The following is a 24,269-nucleotide window of genomic DNA, read 5'->3' on the forward strand; positions in this document are numbered from 1 at the left end:
TAAATTTTGTTTTATTTGTTCATGGGCCAGCATTTATTGCCCTTGTTCAGAGGGCATTTAAGAGTCAGCCACATTGCTGTGGGTCTGGAATAACATGTAGGGTGACAGACATTAGTTTTTGTGACAATCGGCAATGGTTTCATGGTCATCATCAGGCTTTTAATTCCAGATTTTTATTGAATTCAAATTTCACCATCTGGGGATTTGAACCCTAGTCCCCAGAGCATTACCCTGGGCCTCTGGAATGTTAGTCCAGTGGCAATACCACTATGCCACCGCCTCCCCTAAATAAAGTTCTTTCTTTTTGAAGGCAACATGCAAAGTTTGGTGGGGTAGGTGTTATTGAGGTTGTAGCTGTATAAATAAGCAGACAGTTGTATAGTGGAAATATCACAGTCTAGTATTCCAGAGGCCCAGGCTAATGCTCTGGAGACAAGGGTTCAAATCCCACCACGGCAACTGGTGGAATCAGGAATTGACAATTAGTCCCAGAAAGGGTAACTGTGCAGCTATCAGCAATTGTAGAAACCCATCTGGTTCATTTTAGGAAAGGAAATCTGCCATCCTTACCTGGTCTGGCCTATATGCGATGCCAGATCCACAGTAATGTGGTTGACTCTTAGTTGCCCTCTGAAATAGCCTAGCAACCCACTCAGTTCAAGGACAATTAGGGTTGGACAGCAAATGCTGGCCTTGCCAGTGATGCCTACGTCCCATGAAAGAATAAAAAAATGAGCTAAGTTAGAACAAGAGTTGCAGAATTTTTACTCATCACATCCTATGGGGAAGCCTGGATTTTGACGAATTCAGACGGTATACCAACAAGATCACTGATGTAGGTAATGTAATAAGGAAGCACAAGTTGTTAAATTGCAACTGTCAAAGTCAAATAACAGCTGAATACATGTCAAACAAATTGGTTTTGTTCAGCAAGATCAGAAAAGTCTGCCAGCATTCTTCCTCATTTGTAATTTTGTTGGGGGAGAAGACAAATAACGATCAATACAGAACAGGCAGAACTGCTCCATAAGAAAATGGTTGCTTAGAATGCAGCTTTCCAGCTCATTTATACATGGAAATCCAGAAAACTACATTTGTACAACAATGTGCGGACTAACATTTGCATAGTATAATCAATTGTTGCTTTCACATTTCACTTATTTTCATTGGCACTGCAGGAAGTAAATAGAAGTGGCCCTGTGTAGATACCTTCATTGTCTGTAGCCTCATTTCATCAAATAGGCTATAGGAAAACTCTAAGAGCAGAAACGTTCTGGCTTTATCCTGGTCTTACCTGTATTCAAGAAGGAAAAACCAACAAGACCTTGTCCTTACCAATCTACCTGTATAGGTAGGAGTAACCACCTCACACTCCTTGTGAAGACGAAGTCCCAACTTCATATTGAGAATACCCGCTAACATGTTGTGTGGCACTACCACTGTGTTAAATGAGACAGATCAGAACAGATCTAGAAGCTCAAAACTGGGCATCCATGAGGCACTGTGGGTCATCAGCAGCAGAACTGTATTGATCCAGAATCTGTAGCTCAGGGCCCAGCATATTCTTCACTCTACCATTACCATCAAGCCAAGAAATTGATCTAGGTTCAGTTAGTGCAGGAGAGCATACCAGGAGCAGCATCAGGCATATCTAAAAATGAGGTGTCAACCTGGTGAAGCCACAACACAGGGCCACTTGCATCCGAAACAGCGAAAGCAGCATGCAATAGACAGAGTTAAGTGATCTCACAACCAACAGATCAAATCTAAGCTTGGCAATCCTGCCACATCCGCTCCTGAATGATGATGGGCAAATAAACAACTAACCAGAGGTGGTTCCACAAATATACCCTTCTTCAGCAATGAGCCCAGCACAAGGTAAGGCTGAAGCATTTGCAACCATTTTCAGCCAGAAGTGCCGAGTGGATGATCCATCTCAGCCTCCTCCTGACATCCCTAGCATCATAGATGCCAGTCTTCCGTCAATTCGATTCACTCCACATGATACCAAGGAATGGCTGAGGGCACTAGATGCTGCAAAGGTTATGGGCTCTGACAACACCACGGCAATAGTACTGAAGACTTGTGCTTCAGGACTAGTCATTACCTAACCAAACTGTTTCAGTACAGCTACAACACTGGCATCTACCCGGCAATGTGGAAAATTGCCCAGGTATATCCTGTCCACAAAAAGCAGGACAAATCCAATCCGGCCAATTACTGCCCCATCAGTTTACTCTTGATCATCAGCAAAGTGATGGAAGGTGTTGTTGACAATGCTATCAAGCAGCACTTGCTCAGCAATAACCTGCACAGGTTGGGCTCTGCCAGAGCCAATCGACATCTGATATCATTACAGCCTTGGCCCAAAGATAGACAAAAGAGATGAACTTAATAGGAGGGGCGTGAGTGACTGCCCTTGATAGCAAGGCAGCATTTGAAGAAGTGCGGCATCAAGGAGCCCTGGCAAAATTGAAGTCAATGGAAATCAGGAAAAAACTCTCCACTGGTTGGAGTCATGCCTAGCACAAAGGAAAATGGTTGCAATTGCTGAAGGCCAATCATCTCAGTCCCAGGACATTGCTGCAGGAGTTCCTCAGGGTAGTGCCCTACATTCAACTATCTTCAGCTACTTCATCAATGACCTTCTCCCCATCTTAAGGTCAGAAGGGGTATGTTTGCACAATGTTCAACACCATTTGCAACTCCTCAGATACTCAATCAGTTCCTTTCTATTTGCTGTATGATCTGGACAACATTTAGCCTTGGGCTGTTAAGTGGCAAGTAACATTCACACCACACAAGTGCCTGGCAATGTCCATCTCCAACAACCGAGGATCTAACCATATCCCTCTTGACATTCAATGGTGTTACCATAACTGAATCCCCCTTTAACAACATCCTGGGGGTTTACCATTGACCAGAAACTGAACTGGACCAGCCATATTGTCATGTCTCACTGGGGATAGTGCACTGTAATATCGAGCCCCACTGTTCCCCGAGTCGCGACAAACGTGAAAAGTTTGATCAAGCCACCAGACTGCCCCAATTCTACCTAACTGTTTAATTTAGGTTAACAGAATCCGAGCATCAGGTTTGTAAACTTAATAAGTAAATAACTGTTTATTGAACAAACTGTCGTTAACCAGTCCGCTTTTTTAAATCCACACACACACACACACACACACACACACACACACACACACACACACACACACACACACACACACACAAAAACATGGATTATAAGGGTGGGATAAACCAGTTTACTAGCACCAATTCTGGAGTACAGGATTTGATGGGTTGATTTTGATCGATGTCTTCCAAATTCCTTTCAGTTCTTGTTGGTGACACGAGGTGGTCTTCCAGTGCTTTTAGTCTGTAGTTCATTGGTTGGACACTTGCCTTTCACTGTCTCTAACAGTGATTTTCCCCTTTGCCTCTTGACAGGGGTTTTCAAAGAGAGAGCAGGTTATAAAGAGATGAGGAGAAAAAAGAAACAGCTAGCAATGATTGTGGAATTACTGGAATCTTCCACACACAGGAGAAAGATGTTTTAGGTCTTGTTCCTTTCAGGCTAGGAACTATTCTCACTGCTCTCACACAAAACCTGGTCACCTGGTCAGGAGCCAATTAAAATGCTGTTGTCAGGCAGCTCCCTTAGTCCAGGACTCCTTTCCGGTACCATCCTGTCTTTCATGGCACACTCTGTTCCAGGACTGCAACATTGGATACATATCTCATCGTGTCCCAGTGGACATGTCTTTCAACCTGCAGCCATTGTAATTCTAATCCACAGTCCAACAGAAAATAAAGAGGTATGTTCTTTACGACAAGCCAACAGAAATAAAAAGGTATGTTCCTTACAATATAAATATTGTAGCTACAAGAGCAGGCCAGGGGCTGGGAATTCTGAGGTGAGTGTCTCATCTCCTGACTCTCCAAAGCCCATCCACAATCAACAAGGCACAGTCAAAAGTGTGATGGAATACTCTCCATTTGCCTGGATGGGTGATTCCAACAACACTCAAGAAACTCAACTCCATCCAGGACAAAGCAGCCCACACGATCAGCACCTCATCCACCAACTTAACCATTCAATCCCTCCACCACCGATGCACAGCGGCAGCAGTGTGTACTATATACAAGATGCACTACAGCAACTCACCAGGTTCCTCTGACAATGCCTGACAAACCCACGACCTCTACCACCTAGAAGGACAAGAGCAACAAACTCATGGGAACACCACCAGTTGCAACTTCTCCTCCAAGCCACACATCATCCTGACTTGGAACGATGTCACCATTCCTTCACTGCTGCTGGATCAAAATCCTGTAACTCCTTGGCTAATAACACTGCGGGTGTATTTGCATCGGATAGTCTACAGTGTTTCAAGGAGGCAGTTCACCATCACCTTCTCAAGGACAATTAGGGATGGACAACAAATTCTTGTCTTGCCAACAACACCCAAATCCCATGAAAGAAAGGAAATGCAATGGTCAAAACAGAATTTTCTTTCTCTTTTATAAATGTTGTTTGGCCAGGAGTCAATAAACGACTGGAGCCTTTCGTGGCTGAACAAAATACAGTTGAAAAGGGAAGATTGATAATTTACTGAAATAACTCCACACATCAATTCTCAGTATCAGTAATTCTAAATTTGCTTTAATATTGGATTTAATGGGCTGCCAAGGCCACCTGCTCCAAAGGCGTAGGCAGATTCCTTGCAGCTGGCAGGAACCCAAAAATAAATTGTGGATTTGTGAAGACTGGCCTCCAATTTCTCAATGCTTTCTTCCTATATTCCAGTATCCTTTCCTCTCCTACGCTAATTCTAATTGCGTGCCCCGTCTCACCTTGATTCCCTACTGTTATGCTAGATCCAGCCCACTTCATCTCTTGGGATAAAATATATTATAGTTCATGCATCTGTTTTTTCTTCTTCTAAAGTTTGTCTAAAGAGAAGTGTAGAATCACAGGTAAAATTGTTGTAAATTATATTTATTTCATTCAATTAGATAATTATCTGGGTAAAGTTACTTATACTGTTTGAGTGACAAGTTTCCTAATTAGTGCATCAGAAAATTGATTTAAATTCTGTTAAAATAGACGAACCAAAGCTGTCAATATTAATTAATAAAAATTGGGGAGAGGGGCAAAGTACATTTTTAAAAACCAGACATGCACTGCTCAAGACCTAATTTTCTGACTGAGGTGAAATGCAACGCAACATCTATTTGCACCATGATCATGCAGCTGATCAGCATGTGAGGAGAGGGTTGAGGGCTTGATCTGTTCTAATTCTGACTTAGCCCTAGCCAATTAAACTCACTGTACACAATTAACAAATAATAAACCAATAACTCCACCGCCTACAACAGGGGAGGGAGTAACAAAGCAAATGGTGCACTCACCAGGTTTTCTGCAACTGGCAAGTTTTCAGTATTTAAAAACAGCAGTGCAATTCATAAAACATTTTGTTAATGATAGTAAATTAAACCACCCAGTGATTTCCACATGAACATCTGCCAGCCTCTGTGTTGCTCTTTTCCTGCCTCTCTATGCCGCAGTGTGATTTGGATAAAAATAATAATTTTCTCGCCAAAAGTTTATTTAATGGTGCATGACCACCAGAGGTTATTCGATTACAAAAATATAGCCCTTACAATTTCTGTAATGTGGATAGCTATCGTTCCAGACAAAAATTGCAGCATACCTGGTCCTTAACAGTAAAAAGGAAATTAGAACTGTTGTTACTGGTAATCTACTCTTCCTGGGCTCCTTGCAGCATGTTTTCCTATGGAGTGACCATCATAACTAGAAGTAGAGAAATTAATACAGAAGACACATTCCTTCACAAGAATCCATAATTGAAAAGCACACAACAAAATGTTACTCGACGCTTGATAGGTAGGTTTTTTACTTGCCAAAAAATAGCATCAGGGAGGAAACAGTCAAAACTACAGTGAGACACCAATGACTTTAATGTGGGCAGTCTCAACAATTTGGGGATAGGGCTTATCTGAGGAAATGCATTGCAAGTCAAGTCCTAGTGTATTTGGACTTCTGTATTTTTCCACACAATGTGGAAATTCATAGTAATTTGGGATTTGGAACTATGTTGTGAGAATTAACTAACAGGTTTATGGCCTCTGTTAAACAAATGAACTTTTAGGTACACTAACACTACTTTCATTATTTTGCCATTAAAATAGCAGACAAAAGAATTTGATCAAATGTTTTAATTCTTCAGATGCTAATATTCACACTGTGCAATTTCCAGGCCAGGCCCTAGATGATGACTTTTTGCAGACTGTTAAACTTCAAGTACCAATTTGAGCCAAGTAGATTTTATTAACTTCCACAGAAGCCCTGTTGAGAGCAAGCTGTTGAATTATAAATAATGTACCCGCTTCCCCCCTCAGCTGCAGCACATGCTAATGATCGCCGGTGATAAAGCATGTTTTTCTCCTCACTGTACAATGAACTAATGAACTAAGTTGATTTTGAATTTTACAGGCTCTTTGAAACTTAAATCCATGTACAGTGGTAAAGTGAATTCTTGCTAAATCAATATTTTGGTAGAAAGTTTTAAGAGGAATCCACTTAACTTCTAACAAGCTGGGGCATTCTGGATTGAACCCGAAGTTGACGTGGGCCACATTAAACCAGGCTTTTTTTGAAAAACACTTTAGTGGAAAGTTAACATATGAACAAGTGTCAAGCAGTTGTTGGATGTTTATATCATTACTTGCCTTTTTGCAAGAATTTCATTAAATTATAATCGTACAGCACAAAGTGCTTGGATGAAAACTGCTAATAATCTCATGCATGGTCTTATTAGATGATTAAAGGCTACTGTTGTATGATGTATGTTCAGTAGGTCTCACAAAGTGGTTCTGAGTTTTGTATGGTTGAATATTAAGCGTTTATTGATACCACACAACTATGCATATATAAACAGAGTATAGCCCAAGCTATGAGCTAACTCAATGCTTGCTCCTATACAAGTCTCTGTCCAGTCCATAACTGACTAGTCTCAGATCATGTGCCTCATTACAGCACACTCTGGGCAGTACTATTTCCCAGTCCCACATTAACCATTGCTGTGCTAGATACCCTTTATACTTTATCTTCCCCAAAGTCTTTACCCAACGTATTTAAATTACAATCGTGCTGCCCATTGTCCACCACACCACACCCCCCGCACCCCAAGTCTTGACTTTATAAATTCAGATGGTCTGGGGGCTTGACAATTCTTCCAGATCTCGCTCTGGTCATATATGGAGTAGTGGTAGGCTCCATTGATTTGGGAAACCTTACTGATTTGGAGTTTCAGTTGTGTCTGTGTTTCTGGCGTCTGGATGTCTTCTTTTGATACACTTTGTCCGCTCCTTGGAGTTGAACTTCTCTTTGTCAGCTCCCAATCTGCTCTGCTTGGGGACCACCAGCTTGTCCTGTTCTTTTTGGAGTGCTCACTCTGTTCATTCGTGGTGCAAACCAAGTTTTTCCTTTTCCATGTGGTTCACTGTGATCTTTGTGGGAGTTGAAGGTGTTCCTCCTTGTCACTTGGATGTTCCTCATTAATGGGTTCAACTTGCAGTTTGGCTTTTATCACAACACTGTGTTCTTCTGTGCCTCAATGTGGTGTGTTCTGGTGAGTTGATGGTCGCTAGTTCCTTGGCTCCAGCATCGTCTTGCCACTTTGTGCATTGGTTGGATGTTGCAGTGTCTGTGCTGTGGTGTTTACAGGTAGTGTCACAGCAACCATTGGAGCCTGAGGTTGAGGATCATTCTTCTGTTGCTGGTCATTTTCCTGTGTGTCTTCCACTCAACGTAAAGTGGTAATTATCCGAAGCTTTGGCTGGTCTGACCAAAGATGAACTTCTGCAACCTGCAAAGAAAGTGGACCAGCCGACTCTGCGGAGAATGAAGACAATTCAGTGGTGAAGTCCCAGACCAGCATTTCATTCTTCGTGTGCTCTTGGGAACTTGCAGTTCCATGTAGCTGACAACAGAGGCTGCCTTGATGTTTTTTGCCATTTTAAGATGGTTAAAGGCAACACAGGCATCTCTGCTCATGAGAGAAAAAGATTGTTTCAGACAACATGCATGACTTTGAATATCTGCTTGCCGCCATACTTTAGTGGTTTGAGGATCATGAATATGACCAGAAGTTGGATTCCTCCAGGCACGTAAAGTAGCGTGTCCGCCATATGGAGCCAGAGATGTCTCAGCCACGGTTCCTTATCCAAGAGGATCATAACACAGGCTCCCATCTCCAATTTGAAGTTGGTGAAATGACCATTTACTGAGATGTCCAAGGTCCTTGATCTCACCCCAGCAAGGCAACTGGGTTTCTTCCTGGGGTGGTACTTCAATCTCATGGATTGTCTTGAGATCCTCTGCCCGTCTGGATGTCTTAACTTTGCATAGCTTTCCAAAGTGCCCCAGGCAGTTGCAGTTGAAACACTGCACCAAGATTGCTGGACATTGCTCTCAAGATTGTTTGGCTCCACAGTGCTGACGTGGTCATCCTCCCTCTTGTGGTCAGCTGGCCCTTTGTTGCTTTACTAGCTGGATAGTTGGGGTTGCTCTGTACCATGATTTGCTTTTGGCACATAAAATGGATCAGTGCTGTTGGCGGATTTCAGACTCTCCATGTATTTGGATGGCCTTTTCTAAAGTCAGATCCTCCTTAGCCTGTAGTATGTCTGAAAAGGCATCACCAGCCACTCCAACAACAATTCTGTGCCTTATGAGTTCTAACTTAAGGTCACCTTGGTCACAGCCTTCAGCCAATCTGTATAATTAATTTATAAAAGAGTCAACCGGTCTTCTAGGCTGTTGGACACACTTATTTGATTTCACTCTGTCTAAAATTTTGAGTATGGCTGAAAAAAGACATTTTGTCGAAGCTTTTCGTCTCGCACTCATCAGGACAATCGCAAGAATACCAATGCCAGGGGAAACAACAACTTTATACTGTATGAGCAGAGAGTGCTAATTGGTTGGCAAGTGGACTCTGACTGGTACAGGCATTGCCATGATCCACCAGTCTTTGGCACGTATGGCCTACATGCCTAGCATCACACTGGTATTGAAATTCATGTACAACATTACTCATTTGCGAGTTACGCAGAATGTCTTTTTGGCTTGACGACAGCATCCTGTTAGTGGCGAATACCACTCGTGTTGCTACTGCATATTAGCAGCGTGAAATAGCTAGCTTCACCTGTTGCTCAAATTTTTTGAGATACCTTGCCTTTCCAGGGTAATCTGAGGTAGACTGGGCACTTTTCAGGGCCGAATGTGACAGCCTCAGGCCCATTCATATGTCTGCACGATATACAGCGCAAAATGATCTGATCAGGGTAGCCATTATTCTGCAGGATGCCTTTGATGCACCCTATTTCAGCATCATGCTTGCATGGTGAGCAAATAGCTCAGGCCCTATTTATGTGGTTGTTAATAAGGCCAATCTTATAGCACGTGGAACTGTAAGAATCCCAGCGCATGTACTGACCAGTGAAGGTAGGCTGCGATAGACTGTGGTGGAGACCCCCTCCCAGCAGGTTTCTCAGCTAGTATGTCAAGGAAAGGGCACTACCCCTTCTCATTTTTCAGTAATCTCTAAAATTTTATTGTTTCTTAGGTTAAATTACGTATTGAAGAGTTTTAGAACTTCATCAAGTATATCTGAGGATTCATTTAGTCCTTGCCTCGCAATAATATCATCGGCTATCGGACTTACTGAATAAAGTAGTGTATTCACTTTTATCTAACCCTGAAGCTATTATGTATCTTAAGAATCTTTTCTGCCAAAGTCCCCAATTTTGATCTGGCAATGTTGATTTGTTATCCATGGTTGCTTTAAAGTTCAGCTGAGTAGAACTTTAAATGCTGGGCAGGTTTTAAAGTTGGTGCTGTAGTAACCGTTTTTGCAAAGAGTCTTCCCGCACTTGTCGTGTTTTAGTGGGCTCCCGGGGTGATGGCGGTCCCGACCTCTTTGGGGTTTAGTTTTTTGCAGAGATTTGTTAATTCAACAATTTGGGGCCTTCCTTGCGATAATGGAGGATTTTGGGGCATTTTATAATCAATTACCAGCTTTGGCTGAGATTTTGTTAAACCTGCTCTCCTTTTTTCCTGACAAGAAGCTTGGCTGCCACATGGTATGGCAGCAATTCTGAACCTGGGCTGGCCTCAGTGGTTTCAGAAATGGGTTGCTCTGACTTTTTTTATTTACAGCATTGAAGCTTTTTAAACTAGTCCTGGCTTAGAGCTGAATTTTTTGCTGACCCCTGCTAGGTCCTTTGACTCTGCACTCTTGTGGGCATTCACAATGGACCTCTACGAGATCTTGTGGAGCCCCCAGCTGCACAGTGAAGTTTTCTCTTCTGCCTTTCTGCTTCCAATTCTGCAGTGGAACTTCTTTCAGGCAATTTCCCTCTGTGTCCTCACTTCAAGTGTTCAGTCAGGTCAGAATGCTACACCTTTAATTTTCCAGCGTTTGTATTTCTGCTCCAGCTTCTCTGAGGTTCTGGGTTTTTCCATTAGCTGCCACCATGTTTTATGTTTAGTAGGCTTCACAAAGAGGTTCTGAGTCTTGTATGGTTGAAGGTTAACTGTTTATTGGCAACACATAACTATGTACATATATACAGGGTATAGCCCAAGCTATGAGCTAACTCCATGCTTGCTTCTACACAGGTTTCTGTCCAGTCCACAGCTGATTCTCATCTCAGGTCATGTCTCTCTTTACATCACACTGTGGGTAGTATTGTTTCCCAGTCCCACATTAACCCTTGCTAGCCAGATACCCTTAATACTACAGCAACCACATAAAACACCACAGCTGCTATTAAATTATTTAGGTTTAAAACATTGTAAAGTCCAACAGTTCAATAAGAAAAATAATGGATATAGTGTCTCCTTAAAGCATCATACTTTTATCTGTGGAAAAAACATTTTCTACAGCTAAAACTAAAAGCATGATTTGGAGGTATTTAACTTAATTTTATTTGAAGTAACTAGCAAAAATACCCATGCAGCACAAGGAAAAATACCAGAGATGCTGGAAATCTAAAATAGAAACAGAAAGTGCTGCAAACACTCAGCAGGTCACACAGCATCTGTGGAAGGAAAAACAGAGTTAATGGTCCAGATCTCCTGGTCTCCAGATCGTCGGAGACCAAATGTATGATTAAAGATGCATGTCGAGACCTCGCAAAAGTCCCAACATGTTGACCTCCATAGGAATTGCCCGGGAAGTTTGAACTTCTGATAAGCAATTCTTCTGCTCCCTGGGACCCTCCGTGAATGTCTCCGACTCTGAGTAAGGGTCGGAAACTTGGAACAGGTACTTACCTGAATAGTTACCGAGGAAATTTTAGATCGAAAAATCCTAGTCTAATTCCTGGGTAGCTAAAGAACTGACCCCCGCAATCACTCACACTGCCTCCTGGAACTCTCTCGGCCCTCCCGACTATCCCACAACCCAGCCTGGCTAACTCCCGACCACCCGATAAACCCTGGACACCTAACCAGAACAGGTTACCCACCCTGACTAGACCCAACCATGCGCCCCCTCCCCCTGACCTCACCTGACTAGCCCCAACTACCCACCTCACCCATCGATCATACTCACCTACTCACCCTTCCCATTCGCTAACATTCACACTGGACCGTTAAACTTAGCATATGGCAGCTAGTGCTGTAAAAAGGAAGCGTATCCGGTCTTCCCCCAACACTATAGCATTGCAATGTAGCTCTTCAATGGATGCAGCACTCTGCATTTCTGGAGAAGCTGGGCTCCGAAGACCTGGCAAGAAATGCGGAGCAGCATTGGGGCGTGGAAAAGTTTGAGTGGAGTGGCAGATGATTTCCACGCTGTTTAAGATCCAGGCCATTGTTTCAGGTCGCTGACCTATTGCCAGGTTTGAAGCAATTGCAAGAAACTTTAATTGAATATAGAGTCAGGGAAAAGAGGCAGAAGAAGAGAGAGATGCATGATTTGGTGAATGACAAGAGATGGTTAATTGACAGAAGTGATCATGATGCCAGGCAAGAGAAGGTGATAATGAAAAGAGTCCAGAGTAGAACAGTATAGTGGGAGAATAGCATGGAGAATTTGGCTAAGCAAACTAATGCCCCCATAACCACGGATCATGGAGTAAGAACAACAGATACAACAATGGTGTGGACATATTTGAAACTGATTTACTGATAATGGGAACTCCATCACAAACATGTCTACCATTCCCAGTAGTTTTAATGCATCCATCCTATATTACCAGCAGCTGCTGTGGAAAAGACAACAGGTCTGAAGTTATTAAAGTCAGTGTTAAGACCAGAATTCTTTCAAATGCCAAGTAGAAAGATGACATGTTGTTTGTCAAGCTTACGCTGAGCTTTCCTGCAACCTCGCCCTTCTAGTTCCCTTTTCCCTAGCTCTTTACCTGCTGAAAATCAGCACATCTGTAACATTTTCTAATGCAGACTTGAGACATTAAACCATGTTTCGCTCTCCAGAGATGCTGACAGACTTGATGTGTGTTTCCAGCATTTTCAAAACCCCCGTGGAATTGTTCAGAGTCAAAGTATGTGCCTCTTTATAAAAGTCAGAAACACGCCATGAGAAACAAGATGTATTCTTCTGCAAAATTGCAACTAAATGTCTCTTTAAAGCCAACAAGTCTAATTGGAAAGTAAACATCAGAATAAATGCAAGGAGGCCAAATTTCAAACAATCACAACAATTCATACAATAGGAGAAACAGGGTGCTGATTGGTTGGCAAGTTGACTCTGATTGGCCAAGGTGTTGCCATGGAGAAAGCAACAGGGGAATATAGGCTTCCCAAGCTCCCCCGTAATTCAAAAAAGGCACAAAGCTTGAACATATTCCTTTTGCTGTGGAGAATTGTATGGATGCATGTCACTTAACGTGTAAATGAACCACATTACGAGCTCAACTGATGACCTTAAGTAGATTGTTAATGTAGCTATTAGCTCACTCAGGATTGTTCAGCAAGTGTTGCCCAATCACGAAATCACATCTAATAGTAGAGGTTTTATTTTGGGTTTTAGAGATCCAGAGTGCAAAGGTACAGGATTAGTTACATATGTATTTTATAGAAACCAGAAGCCTTAAACCAATGGCACAATTCAACATCCTGGGGATTACCACTGACCAGAAACTGAACTGGACTAACCATATAAATACTGTGGTTACAAAAGCAGGTCAGAAGCTAGGAATCCTACAGCAAGTAACTCACATCCTGACTCCCCAAAGCCTTTCCACCAATTACAATGCACAAGTCAGGAGTGTGATGGAATACTCTCCACTTGCCTGGATGAGTGCAGCTCCAACAACAGTCAAGAAGCTTGACACCATTCAGGCCAAAGCAGCCCGCTTGATTGGCATCCCTTCCACAAATATTTACTCCCTCCACCACAGATGCATAGTGGTAGCAGTGTGTACCATCTACAAGATGCACTGCAGCAACTCATCAAGGCTCCTTAGGCAGCACCTTCCAAACCCACGACTGCTACCATCGAGAAGAGCAACGGCAGCAGGCCCATGGAAACAGCACCACCTGGAAAAAGTTACTCACCATCCTGACTTGGAAATATATTGCTGTTCACTCACTGTCACTGGGTCAAAATCCTGGAACTCCCTCCCTAATAGTATTATGAGTATACCCACACCACATGGACTGCAGTGGTTCAAGAAGGCAGTTCATCAACACCTTCTCAAGGGAAATTAGGGGTGGGAACTAAATGCTGGCCTTGCCAGCAATGCCCACATCCCGAGAATGCCCAAGAATAAAACAAAATTATATTATTGAATGCACCCCAAAGGGGAATAGTGCATCTTTCGAAAGCTGGGTGAGACCTGCTCATTAGTTGCTGGTGACAAACACTACAGTAAACTAACATAAAAGCAGCTACTGCATCATCTATAATAGTAACTTTGGTACTGCTGCCAAATCTTGCTCACACAAAAATAAGTTTTGGCCACTTCACAATCAGTAATCTCAGGCCTACTATTCACATGATAAATTAAAATAAGGAGAGGGTGTATTATTTACTTACGTCTTCTACTCCTTTTTTTGTGGTTTTAGTAATGGCACTGACCCTTGGTGAGAGAAAGTACTGAGTATTTCACCCAACTGGCCATACTTAATGTAAGCCTAGTTAGAACCTGTTCACACACTATCTGGCTGTAGGGATAACTAACACAGTCAAATCTGATCTGTCCTCACATAATGCCTATGTGAAGCAAACAGTAGCTGGTTTATTATTTCAAACCTTGCTAGCCAAGTTGTGCTGAGGCCAACTGAAGGATTTTTACCAATCGTTCAAGTTTAGCTAACTCAGCGGAGATCTGGGATTAAACCTAGGATCTTGCAGAACTCTACAGATTATAAACACACTGAGCAACATATAATGGTCTTGGAATCTATAACTAAGTGTTTCTTCAAATTTGCTAAACCTATTAATTTATCCAGAAACTCGTCAGTTCTTCCTTATGAAGCAAGAACCAGAGTGGACTGGGAGCTGCTACTTTCAGGTAAATCTGCATCACAGCAGTGGGACTCATTCAAGAAGGAAATAGGGAGAGTACAGGGCCAATATATTCCAGTAAAGACAAAGAGTGGGACCAACAAATCCAGGGAACCCTGGATGTCGAGGGAGAGACAGGATTGGATAAAGAGAAAAAGGATGAAATGTATTCCAGGCTGTTGAGTGAGGCAAGGGAGGGGATAGCAGGGGTGCTGGCAATAATTTTCAATGCCTCTCTGGCCACAGGAGAGGTGCCAGAGGACTGGAGGACAGCCAATGTGGTACCATTATTCAAGAAGGGAGGAAGGGATAAACCAGGGAACTACAGGCCAGTCAGTCTAACCTCAGTGGTGGGGGAACTATTGAAAGCAATTCTGAGGGACAGAATTTATCTACACTTGGAGAGGCAAGGATCAATCAAGGACAGTCAGCATGGTTTTGTTAAGGGGAGGTCATGTCTGACCAATTAGATTGAATTTTTCGAAGAGGTGACCAGCTGTGGACATGAGGGCAATGCATTTGATGTAGTCTACTTGGACTTCAGCAAGGCTTTTGATAAGGTCCCGCATGGGAGACTGATAACATGGGGCCCATGGGATCCAAGGCAATTTGGCAAATTGGATCCAGAATTGGCTGAGTGGCAGGAAGCAGAAGGTGATGGTGGAGGGGTGTTTTTGTGACTGGATGCCTGTGTCCAGTGGGGTTCCACAGGGACAGGTGTTGAGTCCCTTGCTGTTTGTAGTACATATAAACAATTTAGACTTGAATGTAGGAGGGTTGATCAGTAAGTTCGCGGGTGACACGAAAATTGGTGGGGTGGTAAATAGTGAGGAGGATAGCCTTAGATTACAAGAGGATATAAACAGGCTGGTCAGATGGGCTGATCAGTGGCAAATGGAAGTTAATCAGGATAAGTGTGAGGTGATGCATTTGGGCAGGACAAACAAGGCACGGGAGTACACAATGAATGGTAGGACCTTGGGAAGTACCGAGGATCAGAGGGACCTTGGTATGCATGTCCACCGGTCCCTTAAGGTAGAGGGGCAGGTAGATAAGGTGGTTAAGAAAGCATATGGGATATTTGCCTTTATTAGCCAAGGTGTAGAATATAAGAGCAGGAGGTTATGCTGGAATTGTATAAAATGCTGGTTGTGCCACAGCTAGAATATTGCGTGCAGTTCTGGAATCTGCATTATAGGGAGTATGTGACTGCACTAGAGAGACTGCAGATGAGATTTACAAGGATGGTGACTGGGCTGGAGAGTTTTAGTTATGAGGAGAGGTTGGATAGACTGGGGTTATTTTCCCTGCAGCAGAGGAGATTGAGGGGGGACATGATTGAGGTGTATAAAATTATAGGGTAGACAGGAAGGAACTTTTCCCCTTGGTGGAGGGATCAATAACCAGGGGGCATAGATTTAAGGTAAGGGGCAGGAGGTTTAGAGGGGATGTGAAGAAGAATTTTTTCACCCAGAGGGTGGTGGGAATCTGGAACTCACTGTCTGAAAGGGTGGTAGTGGCAGAAACCCTCATAACATTTAAAGAGTATTTGGATGTGCACTTGCGATTCCATGGCATACAAGACTATGGGCCTTGTGCTGGAAAATGGGATTAGAATAGTTAGGTACTTGTTTGACTGGCGCAGACTCGATGGGCCAAAGGGCCTTTTTCTGTGCTATAGATCTCTATGACTCTAACCACGATAAACAGTGCTAGGCAGATGTAAAATTAATCAACCTAACCAAGAATCAATAAAAAATCTGACAACACAAATGTAATATTACTATACAGGTTGAACGATTGAAGATATCTGGTTTAGCCAATGCCAGCTTCTGTTTATTTATTTTGATCACTTGTCATTGGCAGGTGTTTTAGAAATGTGAATGTTTACAGCTGGAATTGCTTACCGTCATTTCATTACAGGACTGAGCCATTTTTTGCGACCCAACAGATGCCCCAGACTACTTAACTCACTTGATGTATATAGACCAATCGCCAGATTACAAAGCAGATGGTCTATAAAAGTCAACAAATGCCTCTTGCTCAATCATCTCAGATTTTGATAAAAGCTTTCTGAGGCACTCCCTATCTCCTGTCACCAGCAAAGTGCGAACAAAGGCAGTATTTTTTCAGACTTTAACTTCAAATAATTTCACAGCAATCAAGCACCTGTATTTTTATTGATACCCAATAATGCTCGCACCACGTTGTGTTTTATTTCTTCTCCTCTAAGAGGTCAAAACTTAATTTAATTCCTACATTTAGTACAGAAGAATTTTGAGATTTTCCAAAATATATTTTCAATGGTAGCAACTGAGGAGCTTCAAATGAACAACCCCTATTGATGACTGCTTTACATGTTAATATGAGCAGCACTATCAATACAGTTGAGGCTATTTTTTAATTTCATGGATAAGTTATCAAGTTTACATAACACCATTCACAATGTATCTTGAAGGAACAGAGAAATGTTGAGACCAAACTGAGGACCAATAACATTTCTTATTCCAAAGCATTAACAGTTTTATAGTTTATTACTCATTTTTCATATCGTTCTCTGAAATACTTGTCATGAAAAATCTATTATAAACAAAACTCCATCATTTTTACTTAGATGTACTTCCAGACACACCTCCATACTTACCACACAGACTCCTTTGAAAATGAAGACAAAGGTTTTTAGGCAGTTTATACCTTATATACTTCCTCATAACTTGATTTCACCAACAATTTGCATTCATTCGAAATCGAAAGGCCAAGAGATGCCAGATGAAAATGAATCATAAAAACTTGGTCAATTAAGGAGGTGTCCAGCTGAGAGTAAGTAAAATATCACTTGTTGAGTGAACATAAGCAGTGCAGAGAAAACTAGTAAAGTTCTAGCAACCAGAGTTGGAGCGAACACACTGGGATGATCTAAGGCTAATGTCACAAGTATTTCAAAACGCCTGTATCATTCTACTGTTATCAGTATTTTATCAGACTTCTACACTTATCTAAACCAAACACTTTGCTAGAACAGCAGCTGATAAGCCTCCATAGTATGGCAGTTATAGCAATTAAATGTGGCAATAATAGAAGCTTGTGGGAATTTATGAGCTTTACAGTTCACCTCTGCCCTGTTTTGCTCCATCTATAAAGCTTGCTGTTACCTGCACAAGCTGCTTCCACTCATCTAACACTGGTCCCAAAGTCCTTATTCATGGCTTATTAACCCCTTGTCAATGGCCATTTTCTGGGTTTATATATTCTATGTATGTCAGTCTGTTTTAAAAATCCAGTTTGCTAAAAATCACAGCCAAGCCCAATCCTGTGCTCAACTAATATACACATCAACACTTCATAGCAGGAATCATTGGGCTGCAACTTGAGTGGGAAAACAAAGCTTCTTCCCCACCCCATCCTTCCAGCCCAGAGATTAGGGACAGTGACATTATCCCAGTGTCACTCTAACTGAGCACAGGCTGGGAATAAAACCTGGGACGTCCCTGGTCTGCACAGTTTAGTAATACAGTTACCAACTGACCCAATAGGAAAGTATTACTCAGATCTTAAAGATTAATACAACAAAGTGTTTCTGTTTGGAATCTTAATTGGATTGGCCCATTTTGTATTACAAGAAATGCCCCTTCTGTACTATGTCAAAGCCTTCAATGAACCACCTATCTGCACAGCTATTAAAATATTTGTTTTATGACACCAGACTATAAATCTTAATTACGGTATACGTCAGAATACGTTTCCTTTATTGTACACAGTCCAGATATGCAGTGTCAGTACTATTAAATATAGTCAAATAAGATATGTGTTAAAAACCCTCTGTTGAAGGGTCATGAGGACTCGAAACGTCAACTTTGCTCTTCTCTGCCGATGCTGCCAGACCTGCTGAGTTTTTCTAGGTATTCCTGTTTTTGTTTAAGTTTTGAGTGTTTCTGCAGGAATCATCCAAAAGAATTCATTTAAATTTGAAAACTGCAAAAAAGAATCATGACAGTTCTTCAACCCTGGGCAGTTTTGGGTTGGCAAAGACCTCCACCAGAAAGTCTCAGACCATCAACTGTGACTAATAAGCAGGTGTCAAGTAGACAACAGCTACTTTACTACTGGGGTGAGCTGGGAGAGGGAAGAAGAGGAGAAACCACCCCAATGCCACCTGTGTGACACAAGCACAGGGACCCAAAACAATTTGAATTTCTACAGAGCTTCTAATGGTGGGAAACAATCCAAACAGCTTCAAAAAAGGTGGGAAAATCTAGAAGGAGTTCCAAGGAGCTTTTCCAAATTCAGATACTTAGATTCTGTGACATCACTTACTTCTTCAAGAGATCCAAGTGCCTTACTTATTTTAGGAATTGTCCCAAAATGGCTTATATATACTTGTGATAGTTTAACCCAGGGATATAACAGCAATATCTCCGTGCGATTTGGACAGGATTCTCTTGTCTTTCGCCCATGCATTTCTTCACTCCTTATGAAGTCAAACTGAATTAACAAGTGATGAGAAATTTGATTCGAATCGTTATACTATTATTCCACAGATCAATAGTTGTGACTGGCTTCACCTAGTTCAATTGATACAACTGATCTCTGCATAATAGGAAAATAATGAACAGGCTAAGCTATCCAACTTCACTAGATGTTCTTGCTTAATTTAAACAGAATAACACTTCTGACTTTCCTGGAGGCTTTTCTGCTTCAGCAGCTTCTCTGTTGGAAAAGCTAGATTGCCTTTTAGATATTTGTAACTCTGCTTCATTCCTGACTCTTCACAGAAAGAATGAAATCAAAAAGCGTCAACACAATATGAGATATTTAGTGATGGAGCCAAGCTACCCAATTACATTACTTGCGGTCTATGAGCGATCATCAAAGCTGGCTTATTAGTATTTTAACTATCTATGGCCTCAGATCTCCATGTTTTAGGTTAATACACTGCTTCTAAAACACAACTTTTAAAGTAACCATTTTTTCCATAAAGAGGATTTGAACAAAAGCCAAAAGATCCCAAAAAGTGACATGGGGAAGGTAGCTGATGATTCGACAACCACTGGTGGAGGAAAGGCTGGAATCAGGAGAACAATGTCCCAGGAAAGGAAATAGGGCTGAAGAGTGCAGTGATATGGGAGGGCAGGGCTATGGAGGGATTTGAATGAAGTACAGAGGTTTAACTCTATTACATTAATGACTGCATTGGTGCCGTGTCCTGCTCTCGCCCCGAATTGGAAAACTTCAACTTTGCTTCCAATAGCCCTTTTCTCAGTTTCACATGGTCCATCACCGACTCTTCCCCTCCTTGACTTCTCTGTCTCCATTTCTGCTGATAGGCTATCAACTAATATTCATTATAAGCCCAATGACTTCCACAGTTACCTCGACTACACTTCCTCACGCCCTGTCAGGATTCCATTCCATACTTTTCCATACCATACTATTCCATACTATTTCCATTATTTTTAAATCTAAAACTAAAACTTTGTTAGTCTTTCCACCCCATCCCCACTAGAGCTGTACCTTGAGTATCCTGCCTTCCATTCTTAATTAGCACTTTTCTTAGATAATATCACCACCTTCAACACCTCTTTGATCCTTTTGTCTGTGACATCTTTTGATTATCTTCTCCTATCACTGATTGCTTATCCCCACAACCACCCCACCCTCAACTTCTCTCTCCCCCCGCCCCCCACCTTAGACCAGCTTATATTTCACCTCTCTCCTAACTATACCTCAGTTCTGCCGAAGGGTCGTGAGGACTCGAAACGTCAACTGATTTCTTCTCCACCGATGCTGCCAGACCTGCTGAGTTTTTCCAGGTAATTCTGTTTTTGTTTTCCATTCCATACTCCCAGTTCTTCTGCCTCCGTCTCATCTTTTCTGATAAAGTGATCTTCCACAACAATTCAGAGATGTCTTGTTTTTTCCTCAAATCGAGGATTCTCCCCATCAATCATTGACAGGGCCCTTGGCATCTCCACCACATTTCCTGCACTTCTGCTCTCATCCCATCCTTTCCCTCCCAGAACCATGATATGGTTTCCCTTGCCCTCACCTTCCACCCCAGCAGCCTTCTTATTCAATGGATCATTTTCTATCATTTCCGCCACCAAACACATCTTCCCCACCCCTTCCCTTTCAGCATTCTGAAGGGACCATTCCCTCTGTGATACCATGGTCCACTCCTCAGTCACTCCAACACCCCGTCTCCCTGCCATGGCACCTTTCTATCCCATGGCGCCTTTCCATGCAAACACAGGAAATGTAACACCTGCCCTTTTATCTCTTCTCTCCTCACCATCCAAGGCCCCAAACAGTCCTTCCAGGTGAAGCAGGCACTTTTGTGTACTTCTTTCAATCTCGTCTACTGTACTCGCTACTCACAATGTGGTTTCCGCTACATTGGGGTGACCAAATGCGGATTGAGTGAATGCTTTGTGGAACAGCTCCTTTCAGTCCGCAAGCATGACCCTGAGTGGCTCATTATTTAATTCTCCACCTTGCTCTCACGCCATCATTTCTGCCCTTGGCCTACCACACTGTTCTAGTGAAGCCCAACTTAAGTTGAGGAACAGCATCTTTCAGTTCGGCACTTTATAGCCTTCTGGGCTCAATAGTGAATTCAAAGATGTCAGATCGTAATCTCTGCCCCATTTTGTTTCCTTTTCTTTACACGTTTTGGCGTTTCCCTTATTTTCACTTGTAGTCAGCAGCACAGGTAAAATTTTTTTGTTTCTTTTCTTGCCCTTTGCCATTCTCTTTGACCCTGGAAAACAAGCTCTTCTGTCATTTAATCTCTCCTGTCTTTCATCCTATCACAGACCTTCCATTGTCCTTGTCCTACCTACACCTTGCTCAAATCCTATAACATTTCCCAGTTCTCATGAAAGATGACAGACCTGAAACATTAGCTCATATCTGTCTCTGCAGATGCTGCCTAACCTGCTGAGTGTTTCCAGCATTTTCGGTTTTTATTTCAGATTTCCAGCATCTGCAGTATTCTACTGTTTTTTATACTTTATTGGTTTGGGGAAAATCAAGTGACAATGTAAGAATGGGGTGATAAGCAAACGGGACTTATTGTGCAATAGGATAGAATGTTATATAACATTTCATTAAGTTGGACTTTACGAAGGGTCGAGAATGAGAGGAGAGCATTACAGTAGTTGAGTTTTGAGGTGACAAAGGCAACGATAAAGGTTTCAGTGACAGAGGCAGGGGCAAAGGCAGGCAATGTTCCAGAACTGGAAATAAGCAGTCTCAGTGAGAGAACTGATGTGCTGCATAAAGCTCAAGGTCAAACAGGACACTAAAGATGTGAATGGTATGCTTCAGCCTGAGACAATGATCAAGAGGGAGATGGAATCAGTGGCAAAACAGTCCTTTGTGATGAGGACTAAAAATCATGGTTTCAGCATTCCAAATGTTGAGCTGGAGGAAGTTATGACACATCCATGACAATGTCAGACTAGAAATCTGAAGTACAGAGGCAGTTGAGGGAGGTCAAGAGAGGTAGCAATAGATGTTATGTGCATACTTGAAAGCTGAACCATGCCTGGGGACGGTGTGCCAAGAGGCAGTATCAAGATAAAAAAAATGCACCATGGATAGATTTCTGGAAGAATGATTTTTTCCCTCTCAACATGGGACTAGAGGTGGTGTAGGATGAAAACAATTGTGGCTACTAAAGATGCTGTTTTTGTGCGTCCATGGGATGCATCACTGATAAGGCCAGCAGTTAGTGCCCATCCCCAATTGTCCTTCAGGGCGTGGTGAACAAGTTGAACCATTGTAGTCATTGTGGTGTAGGTACACCTACAGGTAGGTATGTTAATTGTATATTAATTGAGTATTTAATTGTATTTAGGTGGTGGGCATGAAGCCTGTGCTCACATTTAGGGCAGGTTGAAACTATGGCTATTGGATGGTAGATGCACGATGCGTAATTTGTGCGTCTCTCTATAAATAAAAGCTTTTAAGTGTATAAAGACCAGGCTCCAGCTCTATCCTTCAATGCCTGGCTATCTGAGTTACAAGGTAGGGAGTTCTAGGACTTTGACCATGCAATCAATGAACGGTAATATATTTCCAAGTCAGAATGGAGTGTGACTTGGAGGGGAACTTGCAGGTGATGAGGTTTCCATGCCACCCTTGTTCTTCTAGGTGGTAGAGGCTGCAGGTTTGAAAGGTGCTGAAGTAAATGCATTAAAAAGGTTACTGGCTACAATACCTCCTGTCTGAATTACTAGGGAAAAGTGTCAAACAGAAGGTAGCATTTCTCTACAAGGAAAGGAGGCAGATTTTGGAAGAAAAAAATCACTCTGCTTAATTTCTCAAACACTTCAACATGCCCCCTAATATCCACTTGTAGTGCAGTCAAAGTTAAAGAACAATTTGAGAAAAACCAAAGATATTTGGATGAATATGAACTTCTGTTCAGAATATCTTATTTAAAAGAGACAAAAACTTAGCAAATAACTAAGAAGCAGTACTTAGCAGGTTGCAATCACTTCCAGGCAAGTGCAACACCATTTCTTAAGTCACAACAAATATCTTTGAAACTGCGTGTTGAGTTGGAAAGTATCCAGTAACAGTTAGTCACTTTATCCTAGAATCATACAGCACAGGAGGAGGCCATCTGGCCCATCATGCCTCTACTGGCTTCTTGACAGCTATCCAATTAGTCCCCATAGCCCTGTAAAATAGGTAAGCAATCTGATACAGTAGTTTATCACACTGAACTTTTACAATGGGTGATCAAGGATACGTTATCAAAGTGCAACGCCCAGTAATACTGCTATATGAGCAACAGTTCATATCAAATGTCGAACATTAGACAGCCACATATAAATAAACAAGTTAATCTTTTCACAAAGTCCGGATTTCCACCAAGGAAACTGCTGCAATCTCGTTGTAAAATGGTTCAATAAAACAAATGCAGCTGAATCAGCTTAGTTAAGTCCAACTAACTTAAAATAATGTTTACTGTCTAACAGTATGATCATAGCCATTAAAATTCATTATGGATCGTTTAGCCAGAATGCTAGAAATGCTACAACAGACCAACAGTGGACTAGATAAGATTAGATAAAGAGAAACTGTTTCTATCGATGGAAGGGTCAAGAACCACAGGTCACATTTAAAGTAATTGGCAAAAGAATTGAAGGTAATATGAGGAAAAACTTTTTTTTGACTCAGTGAATAGTTACAATTTGGAATACACTGTCTTAAAGGGTAGTCAAGGCAGATTCAATCATGGCTTTTAAAAGGAAATTGGATAAGCACCTTGTCAGGAAGATATAATAATTTTCATAATATTATTGGAATTTATTGTTAAGTAGAGTAATGGTGAGGTCTGTGTCTATATGTGTGTGTGTGTGTGTGTGTGTGTGGCTTAATTGAATCAAAGACAGCTGGTCTGAAGGCTTTGATGTATCAGAAGATAAGCTAGGTTTGAAATGTTAAGTAGGTTAACATGGAGGAAGTTTTAAAATGTAAGGTGTAAAGAGAACATTTGCATTTTAAAGAAACCAGACTAGCTTGTATTCAGAGGGGTGAAATGTTTCACCTAGCTAGGAGAAGTTAAGAAACAGCATTTATTTTTCCCAAAGATTACTGATAAAATTGATACTATGAGAGATGTTTATTATTAGAGAGGTGAAGTCCAAAGACTTTGAAAAAATTGAAACAATGGGAATTTGCATTCAAAGG

At 41.8% G+C, this 24,269-nt stretch overlaps 1 protein-coding gene across 2 annotated transcripts in view; it reads right to left on the reverse strand.

The window, feature by feature from the left end:
- The window catches only part of fbrsl1 (fibrosin-like 1), a 913,938-nt gene that overhangs the window by 503,197 nt on the left and 386,472 nt on the right, over positions 1–24,269 (reverse strand). The window contains exon 1 of one of the 2 annotated variants that reach the window (XM_078554524.1): positions 17,212–17,443. The exons of the other annotated variant lie outside the window; for it this stretch is intronic. The gene's annotated coding sequence lies outside the window, so the exon portion shown is untranslated. Of the gene's footprint in view, positions 1–17,211; positions 17,444–24,269 lie in introns of those variants that run through there. 2 annotated transcript variants of the gene reach the window in all.

Source organism: Cetorhinus maximus, chromosome 12 (genome assembly GCF_964194155.1).
Source record: "Cetorhinus maximus chromosome 12, sCetMax3.hap1.1, whole genome shotgun sequence".
Taxonomy (NCBI): Eukaryota; Metazoa; Chordata; class Chondrichthyes; order Lamniformes; family Cetorhinidae; genus Cetorhinus; species Cetorhinus maximus.